This window comes from Talpa europaea, assembly GCF_964194135.1.
Source record: "Talpa europaea genome assembly, chromosome: 7".
Classification (NCBI taxonomy): domain Eukaryota; kingdom Metazoa; phylum Chordata; class Mammalia; order Eulipotyphla; family Talpidae; genus Talpa; species Talpa europaea.
The window spans coordinates 10,064,155-10,077,755 of NC_140074.1; the positions used below are offsets into that span (position 1 = coordinate 10,064,155).

The window sequence follows — 13,601 nt, forward strand, 5'->3', positions numbered from 1 at the left end:
AGAGGCTCAGAGTGCCAGGAGCCACCCCCTAAACAATCACCCCTCAGCACATCCCAGCTCGTAATACTTTATCCAGAGGATCTGTCGGGTGCGCGTTCTCTGTCCAGAGAGGGCCTCCACGTACATGTATTCGGCTCTTTACAGTTTGGGGGAATCTTTCAACATCAGTTCTGTTCAGCCCCACTGTGTTCCATCCTTACAAGCAGTCCTATGACACCAGTGCTCACACCGACTAAGAATGGCCAACGGGCCGCCCTCCACCCTGCCACCGAGCTGGCGCGCGTCTGCCTAGTCACATGTGGCACTCCGCGCTTTTGCACGGAGCAAGATGTGGTTTCAGACCATTCTCAGTACCCAGGGTCTGCCCGGCTTTACGGACACATGATGTGAGGCCGCCTGGGAATCATGCCTGCAACGTCAAGTCGAGGGGAAAAAGTGTCCACCCACTCCAGGGAATTGAACAGCCATGCATGGCACGCGTATCACCCTCACGGGCTTTTTGTTGGTTGTCATGTTTGTGCTCCCTTCTTCTGGGGCCAGCACCCCCAATTTTCCATGAGACCCCACTGCTTGCCCCACTCCTAGTTCAGTGGAGAAACAGAGCTTAACGGGGTACAGAGAGTGAGGAGAAAGACAGACATCCTCACTGGCTGAGCCTCTCACAAGTACTGAGCTGGGCACCAAGTGGGGATCCAAGAGGACAAAGAGTTCCCGGCCTGCAGGAGCTTCCAATCAAGCCAGCGGTGAGACAGTCAACTAACAAAGCATAGAACCTAGTCGGGCTCAGAGCTGCGATGGAGCCAGAGACACATCCCCGCCCCCGCCCCCACTGGGAAGCTAATGGACCCCCCAATACCCTCCATCATTAGAGCTCACCAAGGTCTGGACCAGGGAGACTGAATGTGAGGTGGGAGCTTAGAGCTTGGACAGGTCACCCTGGGCCTCGCCTTCCTTATCTATAAAATGGGGATGAAAACGCCAGGTAAGGCTCAGGTCGAGGACTATGGAAGGGAACTGGCCACCAGGGAGGTGGTCCTATGACACACGTCAGGCCGTCACAGGGGCTGGACCCAAACCTGTCTCGTGGGTCTGGAGGTTCCTTTCCCTTGGGCAAGGGAGGGTGGGTGGGGGACACGCCAAGACCCCACAGCCCCACGCTGCCCCTTCCTCGCAAAGTCCCAGCTGAAAGACCTGAGGAATGTTCCAGTCCGTTTTTCCTCCATGTCCACAGCATTTGGTCAATTGAAATGGACCTTCTCTGGGATTTTGCCCAGGGGGGTATTTCTGGGAGGACCCTCCTACACGGTCCTTTTGTCACACTGAGCAGCTGAACCTCCTGTCACACCTGCTTCCCCATGCTGAGTCCTCTTTCTGTAAGGATCACCCACTAAGCCAGGCACCCTGCGCCCCTGCCTTCCAGGTGACAGGGATGCCCCAGGGAGCAGTGGAGGCCAAAGCCAGCACCTCCTTTAGCCCAGAGGAGAGGTCAGGCCTCCTGCAGAAGCTACTCTCCAAGGAGCTTCCGCTCCTCCTTGGCTGCCGGGAAGGCCCCAAGGCCCTGGCCTGCCTGGCCTGGGCGAGCAGCCACCCAGCCCATCAGACCTGATACTGCCCTCAGCATCTCATTTTCCTATGCAAACCTGCCCCAATTACACAGCCAGCGCTTCTGCTCTGGATGGTGCAAGCACCTTTCATGCAGGAGGGAAAACAGTCAAAGGTGAACAACATGCCGCCTACAGCCCCCACCCCGCCAGCTCTGTCAGGGGCAGCCTCCCACCGCCAACACCTTTGAAAGCGCCTTCCTGGGCATCCCTACGTCGGCACCAGCACCCTCCCCTAAAACCACACTCAGCAGCACTGAATCCCCAAAATCAATTACTCCAAGAAGGAACTCAGGCAGACAGGCACTGGGATAAAGACAGCAGATAATTCCCACCGTCAGGGAATTCCCCCGAGACTGTCAGATAATAAAATTCCCACTCCCCCAAGACTGTCAGATAATAAAAAAGGGATGGAAGGGAGCATGGCCCCCAGAAAGGAAGGGGAAGGCTGCGCAGATAAACAGAAGGCCCTTCTCCTGCCTGCCCCTCTGCCTTCCTCAGCGGGGCTCCAGCAGGAACACCCCACAGTGGGGTCCAGCGGGCCAGGGGACTTGGGCAGGAGATGGGCAGGGCTGAGTTCTGGAGCCACCAGCCTGGGGACAGTGTTGGGTCCTCAGAGGACATTCAATGCCTGTGTCCTTCCTCGGGCAGGGACACTGACAGGGCCCCAGGCTCCTGTTTCACTCAGGCTCGGGGATACAGGAGTTGGCAGCTCGTCTCTATTCTGCATGTTCGTCGCCTCCCCTCAGCAAGGCCAAAGGCTCGGAGAGCACGTCCTTGGCTGTCACGCCTGGCTCTCCTCCCCACCTGGCCCTGGGCGCCTGTGGCTGATGCAGGAGGCCGCACAGGGGCCAGTCCTTGGTTTCCCTGGTTGTTACACGGGGAGAGCATTAGATTGTTGGGTGGAGGTTCTCAACGCCACCGCCCCAAGAATGTCACAAAGCCGAGAGGTTTTGAGGTCCGGAGAGCTCTGAGATTGACGTAGTTGAGCAGTTTCTTTACCGTGGCACTCCAGAGCCTTGACAATTGCTGAGTGGGGTGGAGCTGCAGGAATGGACGTAAAGAATGCAGCTTTCCCAGAACTCCTTTTCCATGAAGCACCTCCCCAGCCTGCCAACCACAGCCCTCACGGGGTCCCCACTGGTTGAAGGCGCAAGGCCTAGTGGAGACATGACAAGGCACTTAAAGGGGACCCGCTGGGGAGTTATAGGAAAAGGAAAAGGCCTCAGAGGGCTTGGAGCTCGAGATAAGTTATGGAGGACAAGGGAGGGGCAAAGACAGGGCAGGGGCCTTTCTGCTAGAGGGGGCAGCCCAAGCTGGAACCAGGAGGTGGGAGGGCCTGAGGGTGCAGGGTTCTGATTGGCACCTGGAAAAGAGAAGGTAAGACTGGAAAGGCAAGATGCAGACAGTCTTGAGGTTAAGAACATGGGGAGGGGGCCTCCCCTGGTGGCACAGGTGGTTGAGCGCTGCTCTGTGAAGCTGTCCGCAGCCTCTGCAGCACTGGTTCGATCCTAGCCAGCCAGTGAGGGTCCCACATGGCACAGTGGACCTCTCCTGTTGCACCCGCTGCTCCCCTCAGCAGTGTACTTCGTCAGTCTGCCTGTTCTGTTCCCCGCTCTGTCTCTGGTGAATCCTCTCACCCTCCCGCACATCTGGCCTGTACCCCGGTTCATGTGTAAATGAACAAATAAATCTTAAAAAAAAAAAAAAAAGAACATGGGGAGGGATTTTTCAAAGTCCTTGAGAAAAAGTGCTGGTTGCTCATATGGGTACCCGCCACGTGCGGGCCTGAGTGCACACCTTCTTACAAGACTCCCGTGAATACTTCTGTGGTGGGAGCCTGTGCTTTGGAGCCACGGTCAAGTTAAGAGGGGCCTCCTGGGGTCAGCTCCAGCTCACTTCCTCCGGAAGCCCTCCCTGACCACACGCCAAGCTGTGGCCTCTCCAAAGGGCAGGGACACTTTGTCTCTAGGGGTGAACCCAGGACAGGGAAGGAGGAGACTTGCCCCAGTCCTGCCTCAGTTTCCCCATTTGCTCAGAATCCCTGGAGAGCCCTTTTATATCATGCATGTTTGGGGAGAGGGACAGGAGGGGTGTAGATGTAGGGGTTGGAAATCCTATGGAGAAGCAGGGCTGGGACTAACAGGTCTGGGTTAGAACTCACGAGCTAACCACTGCCCCTCGCTGCCCCACCGCCCCAGGCAGGAGGACAGCACAAGAGCACCAGCACCGCCCTCCCTTCCCTGCCACACCAATCCTTCGCTGGGCCTTGCTTTCTGTTCGCTCTCCCACGGGCCATTGCGCTCCCAATATGTACAGAGGTCACTAGATCTAAATATTTAAACAGCATCTTTTCAACCATCCTTCCGGAAAAGGGCGAGAAGGTGCCAAAACGGCAAGTTGGCATCCAAAGGAACACTTGGCCAAACCCATCAACATCCTCAGCAAGATTTATGTTTCACAAGCACGTGGCTGCTGCCTGATGGATGGGTCCTGCGAGCTATTCTAAGAGGGAGCAGACCTCTCCAGGCAGGGAAGCATCATCACCATCAAGTATTTCAATAATCATCCGGATCACAGTAAAGAAGGCACCAAGCCACTTCCTGTCCCTGCCCGGGAAGGGAAGCGAAATTGTTTGCCTTAATTCAATTAGGTAATTAACTAGACAATGCAAAGAGAAATTCCAGCAAGGATATAAATACTTAAAATCCCTGCACTGGTCAGTAAGGAGGATGTCAACAACAGGAACTCAGCGGGGGACGAGGTGTGTCCTGAGCTAAAAACAACAGCGGAGGCAGCAGTTTATAATGACGGGGCACTTAGCCGGTGCCAGCTCTGTGATAAGCACTTTACATACATTACCTCACGCCTCAAAACAGCCGGTGACGTAGGTGCTGCTATTATCCTCATTTGATGGATGAGGAAACTGAGGCGCAAGCGATGAAACGACATACCTGTGGGCACATGACACAGGTGACAACCCCAGCTAGGATTCTCAACCCCTAATCTTCATCCACACCCCTCCCGTCCCTCTCCCAAAGCATGCTTGAAATAAAAGGGCTCTCTGGAGATTCTGAACAAACGGGGAAACTGAGGCACGACTGGACAACTCCCTCCCTGAACAAGTGACCTGCAATCTCCCGGCTGAGCTGACTGTGGGACTGCATGGAGAATGAGACAAGCTGGGGAGAGGTCATTTAGGGACCCTGTTGCAGAATCCCCAGCTGTCCTCCTGGAGTCAGCTCCAGCCTCACTTCCCAGGGGAAGTGAAGTCAGGGAAGTCCCCCCTGACTTCTTCCCAGGCCCACACAACAACTCGTGGCCTCTCCAAAGACTGGGGACACTTTGTCCTGAAGGGTGAACCCTGGAAGGGAGGGAGGGGCCTCTCCTCAGACTGCTTAGAGGGCCCCCCTCCATTGGCCTCCACCCAGCAGCCTACTTCAACAAACACACCCCAATGGCTTAAATCATAGAACCAGCTCCTCCTGGAATGTGACCTCCAAGTGTCTTCAAGAAGTCTCCTCCTCTGGTATCCCCCTTTATCTACTCATCACCACAGCTCTCTAAAACATGCATATTCTGAAACCTTTTTGTTTGGCCAATTTGAGTCACTGTGTATCTTTACAAGAAGACTAAGTCATTCGTACAATCCTTTAGACCTTCCCATACCCAGAACGGCTGTCCCCAAAGGCAACAAGTTCTGGAAAGGGACCTTGGCCAGAGTATCCCAAGACCAGTGTGAAGTGGACTGCAAGGACACTCAGTAATAATAAAGCAAATAATGAGGAGTAATAACAAAAATACTAGCTGTGATTGAGTATTTAAAACATGCATCACTAGGGCTTCCCCAGTGGCGCAGCGGTTGAGCGCTGGGTTGCGAAGCTGCCTGCAGCCTCTGCAGCGCCGGTTCGATCCCCGGCTGCTCCCCGGCCACTGGAGGAGGGTCCCGCATGGCACGCAGACCTCTCCTGCCGCCCGCTGCTCCCCTCAGCAGTGTGCTTCGGTCCTTCTGCCTGCTCTGCTCCCTGCTCTGGCTCTGGTGAATTCTCTCACCCTCCCGCGCTTCTGACTGTACCCAGTGCATGTATAAATGAAACAAACAAACAAACAAATAAATACATAAATAAAAAGCATGCCTCTATAAAAAAAAATAAATAAAATAAAATAAAACATGCATCACTATGCTATGTCCTCTAGTTACTTGTCTTGCTTTAACCAAACCCCATAAAAGATGGGTAATTTCATTCCCAATTTACAGGTGTGAATACTAAGGATCATAGAAGTGAGGCACTTTTGTTCAGGATCATACAACTAATAGGTGGAACAGCCAGGACTCAAGTCCAGGTCTGTCTGATGGACCCCAGTGCCCAGCCCCAGCTCCCCTCCCTTTATACTTTAACCAAGTTCCCTGGGTTCAAAACAACTGCTGGATTCTCTCCCCACATCCCACCCCAAGCCCAGGATTCAGTGGCCGTCAATAGACCTCTGTTCCCAATCTGAATCAACACCTCCTGGTCCCTCTACTCAAAAGGAAATGCCCCCAGCAACTGCACTGCCTCAAGGGTGTCTTCTGGGGGAGGGTAGGAAAGGAAATCACAGCAACATCAAAAAATCCCACTGCAGGGGGTGGAAGACAGACCCAAGACCCGGGACTGGCTTCTACTGTGCTCCTCCCTCCTGGAGCCTGGATACAGCCGCACCTGCTGGTCTCTGCTCTCAAGCTGCTCAAAACTCTGGGGGGGGGAGTAATGGAAGATGATGTCAGTCCAAGACTCCTTGTTCACCCTCACTTGCTTAATCACACCTAATTTCTCTGTAGTTATACTTTCACAAACCATGGGAGGAAGCCCAGCAGCCGGGGGCAGAGAGGCACAGCAGCTAACACCTTGGTATGGAGCGGAGGAGACTTTCATTCAGAGCAGACCCTTCCCTGCTGGGTGACCTTAGGCAAGTCACTGCTACTCTCTGAGCCTCAGTTTCCTCATCTGTAAAACAGAGCTCCTGACAGGACCTCACGGGTCTATCGAGGATCAGATAGGCTCATCCTTGAAAGTCTAGAGCCGGTGTCTGGCCCGTGGGAAGAATGTGAGCTCTGGGTGAGCTGCTTGGTGTGATTACAGCCCAGAGAGGTCCTGCGCCTTGCTTGGGGTCACAGAGCCAGCGTGAGGCAGAGCAAACAATAACACAGGTTCTGGCTCCCAGTCCAAGCTCTTTCTCCACACAGAGCCACTCCCCTGGGATCTGTGAGATGGCCCAGCCCAGGAGCTTATCACGGCCTAGCAGCTTCCCCAGGCCTGCAGCGCCAGGCCAAGTACAAAGTCTCAACCAACAGGTTTGTTTTTCTTACACACGCACCACGAAATCGACAAGTGGCTCAGAGTGAAAGTTCCCAAACCTTGGCTCCCTCCCCCATCCAGAGGTGAGCAGTGAGCTCATCTGGGTGACTAAGCCCAGGCTGACGCCAAGAGCCTCTCTGGGAACCCACAGGCTTGGCCGGGCTGGCTCCTAGCCCTAGAAAGAGCCAAGGCTGCAAAACCAGGATTCGTGCAGAGCCAGGGATCCCTGCTCTTGGAGCCAAGAAGAGGCTGGCTCCGGAGAGCCAGGTGGTGTTGCAGCCAGAGCCCAGGATGAGGCTGGGATCCGCGTCTGAGTTCAGCGCTGTCGTGAACTTCTCGTGAGGTTTTGGGCAATCCGGGCCTCTGTCTGCCCAACTCTGAAAGGGGTGGATTGCGGATTTGCAATAGTCTGCCCAGCTCAGGTCTGGTTTAGCTCCCATCCTGCCCACCGGCGGCCTAGCCGGGGAAGGAGCAGAGTGTGGCTAGAGGTATGGGGAGAGGGAGAGGCCATGGCGTGCTGGAGGAGGGGCCAGGCCAGGGATGTGGAACTGGAATGATGAGCATGTTGCCTGGAGAAGCCCAGATGATGAGGAGTGAGGGGACTATGAGGAGAGGGGAGTGTGTGGGGGCCCTTAAGGAGTGGGGGGGGGGCCTTGGAGGAAGAGAAAACTGATCCCCCACCAGTGCCAAGAAATGGTGCCAAGAAAGGAGCCGCACCTGCCCCTGCTCAGTCCCCGCCTCCTCCCGGCTCAAGGCTCACGTCACCCCAACCCCCCCAGGGGATGACAGAGAAGCAGGTGACTCTCGATTAAAAAACAGAAAATAAATAAACAAGTAACAGAAAAAGCCAAAGAACCCAGATACAGACTCTGTCCAGAACTGGCTGCCCCCAAACTCGGAGGCAGCACAAAATGGGCCCCCCCTCTTCCAAGGTGCGAAGTTCCAGAAAGAGAGATGGAGTGGGCCGGGTGTCTTCGGAGGGCTTAAAAAATCTAAACGAAACCGGTAACTGCCGTGCTCTGGAATCCTCAATAGCTCCCCACGGCCTGCAGCACCTTCACACTCTTCATTATGGAGTTCCCCGGCCCCTCTACCCGCCCCCACCATGAGTCTCTGCCCCGAGACCATCATCCAACCTTAGTCTCCCGCGTCCTGGCTGCTGCGCTTAGCCTCTCCCTATTGTCTCAGCGGCCCCTCGCCCTGCAGCAGCCTGGCAAGTTCACACTCCAACTGGACTCCTGAAAGAGGAAGGGGCGCCGACATTGGGGGCGGGGAACACGCCTAGGTTTCTGCCACCCAGTTCCGAGGGCGGCCTCCAGCCCGTAGCTGAGCGCGCACCTCCATGTGCCCACTGATGCAGTGGGCGGCACCACCTCTCCCTGGGGCCGGGCTGCCCGGCCACGCCAGGGAGATCACGGAGCCCAAGGACTCTGCAAGGCGCGGCGTGACACACACCCCAGGGATTAGGATGTCTATTTTTAACTCCCCACATCCTGGCCGAAAAACAAATCCCTCACACACCCCGAAGATCCCTATCAGGGGGACAGCAGGGCCTTTGGGGAATTCTCTGCTCCCGGAAGCAGCCGGCTGCACTGACTCTCCCGCTGCCGGGAAAGGCTTGGAGGGCCAGCTCCGACCCGGCCAGGGCGGCTTCCATTCTGTCCTCACGCCCCTGTCAAACAGCAATTTCCCGGTAGACTCAGTTGTCACATACCCCCCAGTGGGAGACCCCCAGACCAGGTCACCCTGAGAAGGGTCATTCATTCATCTGCTTACTCACTGGCCCCAGGGTTCCCTCCCCTCCGTGTTTGGAGATGGGGCCCCCAGAGGGCTCAGCCAGGAGGCACCAGCACTGGGATGCCCCGTCTGGGAGCTGAGGCAGCACAGTGACAGGTAAACTGATGAAGGAAAGTGACAGTTCACCGGGTACAAGGCCGGCACGGAGGGCTCCGGGTCTCCCACGTCCTTACCAGCCTCCGACGGAGCGGGGACTTGGGCGGCACCTGAACATAAAACGTGACCACATCCAACTTGCTCTGCCCCCTCCAGCACCCCAACATCCCTCAGAGATGGTAGCAGCCACATGACCCACAGGGGGAAGGAGCATGCCACCTGTGTGGGCACGGGCTGGTCCCGCCTGGCTGCTGTCCCTGTCTGACTCACTCACCTCCAGTGAGTCTAGCAGGGAAGTAGCCACAGCCCAACAGTTTCGAAGACAAAAAGATCTCATTCAAGATGGGGAGACGCCAATATGGAGATGACCTTCTGAACTCAGAGACAGTTTCCCTGGAGGTTGCACCAGAACAGTCACGTGATCCTTAGGTGCCTCTGGAGCCAAAGTGGGGGGCAACACAATCCCACTGACCGACGAACCCCTTTACAAATCCTCATGTGAACTCCAAAGGATCAGGGGGTTCTGGCCATGCTCACTTGAGAGCTGAGGTTCAGGCTGCAGATGGGGCACTGAGGAGGTGCCCTTTTCAGTCCAGCTTCCAGACTCCCTGTCTTTCATGCCACAAAGTCAGAAAAGACTTTTTCTTAAGCAGATGAAGAACAACCCAAAGGAGGTAGGAAAATCTCTCCAGAAACTAAAGGCGGCTCTGTCGGCCCCTCAACTGGGCCAGTCTGACCCAAAGCACACACTGAGAGGACCCCCTATCTGTCTGCTTCGGGAGTGGGGTGCAGGCAGAATGCTCTGTGCCAGGAGTAGAGTCGCCAGGCTCCATTCCAAGCCAATTCAACCCCATGAGGCTTGGTGCGCATTTACTAGGTCCAGGAAGGCTCCTGCCCAGCCCCAGCCCCTCTGTGGACGCAGACATGAGAGCAAAAGCTGGAGTTGGCCCTGGGGTGGTTCAGAGTCGAGAGACAGGCGAGCTGCCGCAGACAAAATAGAAAGCAAGGCGGTGATGCAGCAACACGCCAGGACCGTGCAGGGACGGCGCACCCCGCAGCTAGAACGAGACTACGTGGAGGTGACATTTGCGCCAGGCCTAGTAGGGGCAGGAACAATTTTGAGTCAGCAGTGACCAAGAGAGATGGGCTTCCCAGGAGCCCCGGGGAGGGGCCAGTGAGCAGCAGCCTGAAGAGCGGAGGGCGAAGAGGCAGGGAGGAGAGCAGGGCATGCATGGGCCTGGACAGCCAGGCCAGGCAGCTCGGCTTGGTCCCTAGGCAGGGGGACAGGGAGCTACCCCCAGGGAAAGAAGAGAGACATGATGGAGGAGGGCGCGAAGACAGGGGCTGGGAAGCTGCTTCAGGAAACCAGGCTGCAGGACAGGCAACTGGACCCCCGCAGCCAGCTGCTCAGCTCAGGGACGGGGGTCAGCTCAGCATTGACCCCAGCAGACACCAGCTGGAATAGGTCAGACTCAGTGCAGGCTGGGGACATGCTGGGGAGAGACATGTGGCCCTTCAGGAGGGCGATAAGACACCACCACACTCCTTCCTGGTCTCTCAGTTGAGGTGACTAGGCTGAGGGAGTTCTCAACTAGGTGGTCTCTGGGCTCCCCAACTCCCACCCACCACTGCCAGTCATTCCCGTCACCACCTCCTGCTGCGCTCAGAGTGCAAAGCACCCAGCAATTCCAAGGTAACCAACCTCACCCTGCCCTGGGCTTCCTCCTCCTGCCACCCCTACCTCACCAGCCACCCCCCTGAGCCCTGGGACATTGAGCCCTCAAAAACCTTTTGACCAGTTCCATAACAACCTCCCCCCAGCTCCCTCCCCAGGACTGTGCCCTCCCTGACAACTCACAGGTGCCCCAAGGCCTCCCTGATCCCCTCCCCAGAAATGCAAAGGGTAAGCCCAGAGTCTTCAGGTTGGCAGACTCTCAGATCTGAACTCTCCTTCACAGACAAGCAAACTCAGCCCTGCCCAGGATCACACAGCCTGACGCTGCCCAATCAGAGCCCAGGTCTTTGCGCTTCCTGGCCAGGGTGGGGGGTCCGGCAGGGTCCAACCACGAGACGTGGGAGACAGTGCAAAGAAGCCCATGCCTCCTGTCAAGGGTCCGCTTCAGTCCTGACATTGCTGCCTTCCCCGTGTGCACGCAAGTTACAGCTTCGGACATGTCGCTGCAGCTTCCTAGACTCCAGGGACCTCTTCCATAAAATGGGTGTTTAATAACTCAGCAGGATCAAACAGAATGACGGCAGAAAAAGCCCAGCTGCACACAGCCGAGCTGGGAGGCCGGGTTAGGACACAGGGGAGGCCTGTGCAGGTGAGTCCCTGACCCTCCCCCGCCCACCCTCCCAGCACAGCCACCTCAGCAAACCTTTCCCCTGAGTACCCATGGGCCAGCAAAGGACGGGTGTCTCCTCTAGGGGGATGGAGGGGGTCTACGTGGCAGGCCCACCCCCACTCCACTCTGAGAGGTTCTGGCACTGCATCTCGGAGGTCAGAGCGGGGGGCATGGAAGAGGAAAGTGGGGCTGCAGGGGATGGTCCTGTCCACCTCTCCTGGGTCTCCACCATTCCAGCTGAGAAATCTGAGCACAAGGGGCCCATCTAAGGTGCACCAATCCTTCCAGAAAATAGAGGCCAAGGGCTTCGGGGGATGAGGTGAAGAGTTAGCCAGGGCTTGCTGCCCTGCACATGCATGTGTGCCAGGAAAGGCCTCCCCAGGGCACCTCGCCTCCAAGGGCCTGTCCCTTAACACCTGGCCAGGCCAACCACAGACACAGTCACCCACCAACGGGTGTAACCTCATTCTATTTTACAACTGGGAAAAGTCCCAGAAAAAAAAGTAACTTCTCAAAAGAAGGAAGTCAAGCCTGGCATCAGGGTCTCATGGAACTCATATCCCAGAGTCTCTCCCCAAGAGTACGTCAGGGCCATGATCTTCACTGTGGTGTGTTTGACCATGGCTGGGGCTAGGTCTAGAGCAGAGATGAGGAGTCGGCATTTTCACAGGTAACCTAGTGAGTGTGATAAAGGCATCGCAACACACCCCAGAGACCCAGGCAGCACACAGCATGAGACCAAAGTAGCAATTAGCAGCCCAGGCTCTGAAGGCAGAGGATGGGTTTGGGATGCAGCCAGTTTCTTATGGGTTGTATGACCTTGGGTAAATCTTTTCACCCCTGCAAATCTCTATCTTTACATGCAGAATAAAGCTAAGTAAGAAAACGGTGAACCTCACATAGTTGTCTTAAGGATGCAAAGTAACAGTGCAGATAAAACCCTCACCTAGGATGTGGCATGTAACAGACACTCAATAAATGGTGTGATGGGGCCTCCCTGGTGGCACAGGGGCTAAACTCTCAGTGCTATCAAGCTGTCTCCAGCCACTGCGGCATGAGTTCGATCCCCGGCCAGGGAGCTAACCCACATTCCACAGCAGCCCTCTCTTGACTTGCCCACTGCTCCCCTCTGCAGTGTATTTCAGTAGATTTGCCTGTTCTGCTCCCCACTCTGTCTCTGGTGAATCCTCTCACCTCCCCAACACCTCTGGCCTACACCCCAGTTCTTTTTTAAAAATATTTATTTATGTATGCATACAAGAACTGTGGTACAGGCCAGAGATGCTGGAGCGGGGGAAAGTGAGAAGATTCACCAGAGACAGAGTGGGGAGCAGAACAGGTGGATCAACTGAAATACACTTCTGAGGGGAGCAGCGGGTGAGACAGGAGAGGTCTGCTGTGCCATGTGGGTCAGCTCCCTGGCCGGGGGATCGAACTCATGCTGCAGTGGCTTCGGTTAGTTTCATAGTGCTGTGTCTTAACCCCTTGTGCCACCAGAGAGGCCCTTATACCCCAGTTCTTATATGAATAAATAAAATAAATCTTTAAAAATAAATAAATAAATGGTGTGATGATCTTCACTAAGCTAGTTCAGTGTATTGAATGCCTAAGGGAAGGGATGGAATGCTAGGCAGCTGGGCACCGCAGTGACTGATGGAACCAGTCAAGTGATGCCTGAAGCGTTGTTCTAAAACCAGTGGGTAGAAGTAACAAGCACACAGATTCCTACTCCAAGCAGGAAGGTATCCAATCATGAAATCAGCTGCCTGGTGGGCTGGCTGTCACTAGAAGTGTTATAGGGCAGCCCCGATATTGAACGGGTTCCTGGCTGCGGGTCCTCACCCGCGCGCTTACAAGGGACTTATGAATACTCCACTACAGGCACACACAAAAGGTTAATAAAAGGTTTACTTACAAGGGAAAAGGAAATTAGGAAAATGTACAACTCAGGGAGAAAATAGGGAAATAAAGTCTTTAATGCGTCCTTCCTGATCCACCGACCTGGAAACCCAAAGTCACTCTCAGAGCTGGCCAGACGCTGCTAGCTGGCGGAGAGCCAAAATGGGGGACCCCTCCAAAGCCCACGTGTCTGGCTTTATACCAACCTGACTGCTTAACCCCACCCTCAGGTCCCAGCCACCTTCCCTTGGGTGGTGATGGGATTTGGAGTTTCCTGTGTCTTTGGCTTTGGCCTGGGGTGGGGGTGGAGTCCACAAAGCCTGTATGGAATTAGCTTTAGGACATCCTTTTCCCCCTAACAGAAGCACCCCAAATAAACAAAAACCAAGAAAATCTAGCTGTTCCCTAGGCAGAGATGCAGCTGGGGAGAAAGGAGAATTGGGGTGGGGGGAGGCAGGGGAACCGGATGATCTGAGGGTGACTTTGGACCAGGTTCTGCAGGTCGGCCCTTCTTCCTCTCATGCTGG

The 13,601-nt window shown here is 55.5% G+C and overlaps 1 protein-coding gene across 1 annotated transcript in view; it reads right to left on the minus strand.

The window, feature by feature from the left end:
- Window positions 1-13,601, minus strand: part of DAB2IP (DAB2 interacting protein) — a gene marked incomplete at its 5' end in the record, with an annotated part of 172,206 nt that overhangs the window by 135,499 nt on the left and 23,106 nt on the right. The window lies entirely within an intron of this gene.